The following is a 6,000-nucleotide window of genomic DNA, read 5'->3' as shown; positions in this document are numbered from 1 at the left end:
CCACATTTGTAACACAAAGTGGCGTTCTGGGTAGCGCATGTATTGTGCTTCTTAAAACTTTATTACTGATAGTACGTTTTCTGTTTGGCATATAAATTTACAGAAATAAATCTGCACAGAAATGTACATCCTTTTGTAGATAATGTTTCTTTAGGCCTGTATGCTGGTATGTACGTATCACAGAATTATGAAGTCAGTATGTACGTAGCACAGAATTATGAGGTCAGTCGTGACCACTTAGAGTCAACAATTTTTAAAATTTTTTAACCATTTGTCTTTTATAGATATCGGTATGTTGCTTCCATAGCAAGAAAATAAATAATGTCCTCGTATGCACTACCAACCTGACGTATAACGTCTGCCACCCTGAAAGATACTGGCATTCCCATCCTTTTATTACTAATTAAAGAACATCTCATCGAACATTATTACTAATTAAACAACATCTTATTTTCTCTCATGGTTATGCTGTTCTGTGCCAAGTTGATTTACGAAAAGCGGCAAAACTCCAGTCATAGAGATCACGTTAATCCAGTCTGTTTAACTTAAATGGTATAGTATTAGTAACAGGAACGGTCAATAAAGTGACCGGAAAAGTGACATTGAGCCACCACCATGGAAAGCAATGAAAGAGCAACAGCTGTGCTAGTAATAAAATACCTGCAATATTATTCGATTCCGGTGCTAAAAACTACCGTAAACATCTGAAAGGTTACGATAAACCATCTTAAGAATGATATGTAATAGCCATCTTTATGATCAAACACATGCGACCCAGCTTTATTCCACCCACGTAGCAACTGTTCTCACAGAGAGAGACAGAGAGAGAGAGAGAGTGACCAATTCAAAATGTCCCTTAATTAATCTGACAATTTGATTCTGGGAGTTGGTAATGACGCATTAGCGGCTGCTTTATAAAATCGGTTTCTTCTACTTAATCGGTCTCGCGCCATAGAGAAACAAATCAGCACAAATCGTCCTGCACGTATTAATATTGTGTGGCCAGTGGCTACCCTCAGAATTACAGACATATTAGCGGCATCTGTCACAGGAAATAGTGTTTCTCAACGTATACCGCGCCGGACTCTCCGGATACATTAAACAAGCTAAACTATCCAGCACGACTGATTAATGAGACTTTTAATGATACGCGACCAGAATGGTATCGATAATCTTTCCAAAAATATCGTGAAACCACAATAAACTTTCCCGGCCATGCGATTTGCGCACATAATACAAGCGTGCCAGATCCAACAACAAATATTCAAACAAATGCATTAAAATAATGTTACTGGGTGATTATATTTGTTGGTTTCAAGTACAACAGATCATTAGGATTTCAGTTTCTATAAAGCACCACATTTGTAACACAAAGTGGCGTTCTGGGTAGCGCATGTTTTGTGCTTCTTAAAAAGTTATTACTGATAGTACGTTTTCTGTTTGGCACATAAATTTACAGAAATAAATCTGCACATAAATGTACATCCTTTTGCAGATAATGTTTTCTTTAGGCTTGTATGCTGGTATGTACGTAGCACAGAATTATGAGGTCAGTCGTGACCACTTAGAGTTAACAATTTTTAAAATTTTTTAACCAGTTGTCTTTGATAGATATTGGTATGTTGCTTCCATAGAAAGAAAATAATTAAACAATAATCTCGCTTTGCAAATTTCGATAAAAACAGATCGCGTTTTTTCCAAAATGTTTGTATACTATTACTGTATGCGATTTATGCCAGTGTGTTGAAAATTAATCAACAGAATTTTAACGTTACTTAAATCAACTGTGCAGGGTAACACTGCAGTTCGCAAACCCCCGTAGAACACTCGACAGCTTTCTTGTATCCTCGGCTGTACGTACTCAACGAAGTGACCGTTGAGAATCCCGACTATTTCACACAGCTCCCCTGCACACAAGCAAAGATGCAAGACACCCGCTGGTACGTGTTAGAAAACCGTATCGGCATGTTGCTCTGGGTTGGACCAAATGTGGACCAGCAATTTCTGCAGGACGTTTTCGGAGCTGTCATAGCCGGTCAAATCGAAGTCGATAAGGTAAAACTTGATTGTAAGCGGTCTCTAAATTCAGCAGAGACATGGTTCAGTAACCTGCACGATTTGCAAAACCTTGTGAGTGGATATTTTCCACACTATATACTCTATGAACAAGTAAAAATTAATTGCCATTGTTACCGAATAGTATTCTTTTTTTCACTACGATGCAACGTAACAACATTTGTCTTCTAACTAAGTAACAACATTTGTCTTCTAACTAATCAGCAAACTGAGGAAAGTGAGTAGCATCTCCTGCGACATTATCCACCGAGTTACAATTACTCCCTGATGTTATTGACTGGAAATTTACTATTACTTAATAGTTCCTATTACAATAGCAAGTGCTGCAGATCAGAAATAAATTATGCACAACAATAACGGGAAAGGGAAATCCTTCCTTTTTATCTTTAAAATCAGCAAACCGAAGTTACCAAACTGAAGCGGAAACGGAAATCAACATCAGGCGGACGGTATTTTCAACCTACCACGAGGCGGCAGCCACATGCAAGAACTGTTGCAGGAGACCGGGCTGCAGAAGAAAGTAAGTACCAACTGGAAATCTGTTTTCGTTTTCTGCAGTCCGAAGAAAGTAAAGATCCATCAAGTCTATCTGTATACATCTTTTTGATATATCGAAATTTGTTTATGGTTTGAAATACAATACACCGCTTATTATACCGCATATTTATCAGTAACAGTTGTCTGCTGAAGAGATCGATCATTTGTTAATTCCACCTGTTTGTTATCAGACGTGCTAAGTCAGTGTTTCTCTCGTGGATTCTCATCGTTTTAAATCGTCGTCAAACCTTACTGACGTTACTCACCGCCATGCCTAAACACGATTCCATTTCGCTGGCCGATTACGACTTGGAATCCGGGGAAGAAGACTATGCGTTTGCCAATTATGACAACGATCGTTTCGCTGATGAGATGGACGAACTGGAACGCGAGCGAGATGGCGAGGCTTCGACAGCCAAAGATGCTGCTGCGAAGACCGTCGATCGGAAAGATGGAAAGACAGAGGAAGCTGCGGAGAAGAAGCCTAAACGAGTCATGGGGCCGCCTGTTAAGTTGGACCCTGTGTGGACCGCCGGGACTGCCGGCGCTGGTGAAGGATTTCGAGAACATCAAGTGGCGTCCCAACGGATGCGACGTGCGAGCGTACCAGGAATGAACCAGTGAACAGACGAAAAGTTGGATAACCAACAGAATACGTAATATGTACTTTACGGCATTTTTAGCGCATTGCTTGATTACTCTAGCAGCATCATTATCACGAATCATAAAATTGCACGGTTGATCAACAAAATGGTATTAATTTGGATTAAGATTTGATCAACGCTACTGGTTGTGCATTACTACTAAATCTTTGGTTACGGCAATATAAGACAGTTTCGTCTACCGGTTTAGGTAAGTATTAACAATTTACCTTTCTGTCTATTTTGTAGAAAGAAAATCTACAAATTTTGATGAGGAAAATGGAAGCGTGGGCGCACAGCATGTATCCCAAGGCTCGCTTTGATGACACGCTGGAAAAGATCAAACATATTGGAAGCAAAGCCAAAGTTAAGGTCAGGCAGCTGTGCAATGTTCACGTCTTCAGGTAAAAGTAGGAAAACCCGCTAGTAGTGCAGCAGGCGATAAAAAATCAAAATGACCGTGCAGTCCTTGCTCTCTGTCAATAAAATGCAAGCGACGAAAATTGGTCTGTTTGCTGCTATCGGTCTTTGATAATAACATCACGACGGGTACGATCAGCCGACAGTCTTCTGTCGAGCGAAGGATCTGCATGAGTTCCGCTTGCATTAAACAATCTTACAGACGTGCGTCAAAAGGCTGGTTCGGGACTTCCGGTGCTTCCCGAGGATTGCGTGGGGGCTGACTTAATCGAAACGGACACTCCTAGTAAAAATACGGGAAACGTTGCGGCTAACCCTAGGATTTCTAATAATGCTAAAGACGAGGATTTCGCTTGGTTTGAACAAATGATGGCGGATTCTGACGCACTGGCGCAAGCACAGATGCTTTCCTCGCTACCACTCGTGATCGTTAGCGCTACCACTCGTGATCGTTCGCGCAGGTTGGTAATTGTGAGATCCTTCTTTAATATTGACGCATTTTTCTGCTTCCGTAAGCTGAACGGATGTGTAATAGCGTATGCGCTTCACGTTGTCTTGTCAGAACAGTGACCTCAGGCAGCATATACTACGTAATGTTCCTCTTGATGCGGTGTTGTTAATAGTTTGTCGCCTGTCGTTGTGAATCACTACTCGAATTCCAATCCAGAATTGAAAGGTCAGCCTGCTTTGAATAAGCAGAACAACAATTACGGTTCGGAAAAAAGCGCCTCTTCTTCTTTGATCAAACTAGGGTGAGTACAATGGTATAACTACATAACTAACTAACTATAACTACATGGTAGAATGGTATATAATTTCACTTGAAAAGTATACCCGAGTGAAAGCTCAGTCATGGTTTCAGAGAAAAGAAGAAACCATTAAGATCTCCATAATGGATAATTTTCTGGAGGATGATGATTTTGATCAGGAGCTCAATGCCATGGAAAACATTTCGTAACATGGTAAAAAGATGTGCAAAATTGAAACATCTTTTGCAGTCATTTAGTTTTTTAATATAAAGAAAGATTACGGGTGTCAGACAGGTGAACTATCAACAGTTTTCCAGCTTTTTCGTCTGGAATGCATCAAACTGCTGGCCAACCGGCAAAACGGAAGTTCATGATGCAGGAAGATGACGACGATATTGGGAGTGAGTCAGGAAAGCTCTTGATGCGAGTGGACAAAGGTGGTAAAGCCGCTCAGCCAGAAAAACAAAGGATTATGATCAACGAAGACGACGATGTTGTTAGCCGCCCGAATCGTGTCCACACCAACGACGACGCTGATGCCATCCCGGCGGGCATACGAAAGGATGTATTCAGTGAAGACAGCGACGACGATGCCGTCAGCCAGTCGAAACTTGTGGCCGCCGAAGCACAGATCGATATCGCCATTCCGGCGGGCAAGCCAAAGACTGGGTTCTTTCAAGTCGATGACGATGATGTGTCTAACCAAACGGGAAAAGCTTGTAATTGTGGAAGACGATGACGACAACAATGTTGTCATCCAGCCGGCTAAATGAAAGCCTGTAGTCACGGAAGACGACGACAATATGGATAGGGCGAACTACGATGAGATGGACGCGCTGGCATTCATCAATGCGGATTAGTCGCTATTATCGCTTTCATAGCCCCGCTTTGTCATAAACTGACGACCATACCGATGTATATCGCCATATTTTGCTGACGACTTGTTGTCTCTTCTTTTTGGATTGTTCACATTACCTGTTCATTTGTGCTGCAGCTACATCTACTGCGCTTGTCATTAAAATTTTTGTGTTTGTATTCCAGTGATGTGCATTTTACGCTTTTCTAGTTTCTTCCTCATTCCGAAGATTTGATTTAAAAACAGTATTGTGATTTATAATTCTTGAGGATGTGGCTTTATAGCATGGTGATTCGTCACTTTTCATCTTATCTGTCGGTTGAATTATCCGGTCGTAGACTTGCTCTTGCTGCTTCAACACAATAAAATAATCTTTTTAGCGGCCAGCACCATGCAGTTAAAAGTTTTTATATGACTAATTTGCTTGATGCATTTGACTAGTCGACATAAATAACAAATTCGCCGCTAAAAATCAAAATTTATTGGTTACTTGTTAATAACCTGATATTTTCAATTTTGTGAATGCACGTTTAACATTCTAGCCTAGTGAAACATAAGATTCATTACGAAAAATACAAACTACGATTTCCAACAACTCAGAGTTTACGAAAAAACTAAGAACTACACTATCGGTAAAAATTGAGTTTTAAACATTGTATTAGCAGCACAGTGGTATTTCAGCTGTTCTGAAAATTAGAAAAAATTCGTACACGATTTGTTC

The 6,000-nt window shown here is 40.5% G+C and overlaps 1 long non-coding RNA gene across 1 annotated transcript; it reads left to right on the top strand.

The window, feature by feature from the left end:
- The first annotated feature begins 2,643 nt into the window (after positions 1-2,643).
- Positions 2,644-5,498, top strand: LOC129593607 (uncharacterized). The gene is made up of 5 exons (XR_008691106.1): positions 2,644-3,269; positions 3,504-3,626; positions 3,877-4,426; positions 4,537-4,636; positions 4,714-5,498. It is a non-coding gene; the product is annotated as an uncharacterized LOC129593607 (long non-coding RNA).
- Positions 5,499-6,000: the final 502 nt, after the last annotated feature.

Source organism: Paramacrobiotus metropolitanus, unplaced genomic scaffold, assembly GCF_019649055.1.
Source record: "Paramacrobiotus metropolitanus isolate TYO unplaced genomic scaffold, Prichtersi_v1.0 Parri_scaffold0000062, whole genome shotgun sequence".
Taxonomy (NCBI): domain Eukaryota; kingdom Metazoa; phylum Tardigrada; class Eutardigrada; order Parachela; family Macrobiotidae; genus Paramacrobiotus; species Paramacrobiotus metropolitanus.
Note: the sequence above shows the minus strand (reverse complement) of the source record. Positions and strands in the feature narration are given on the sequence as shown.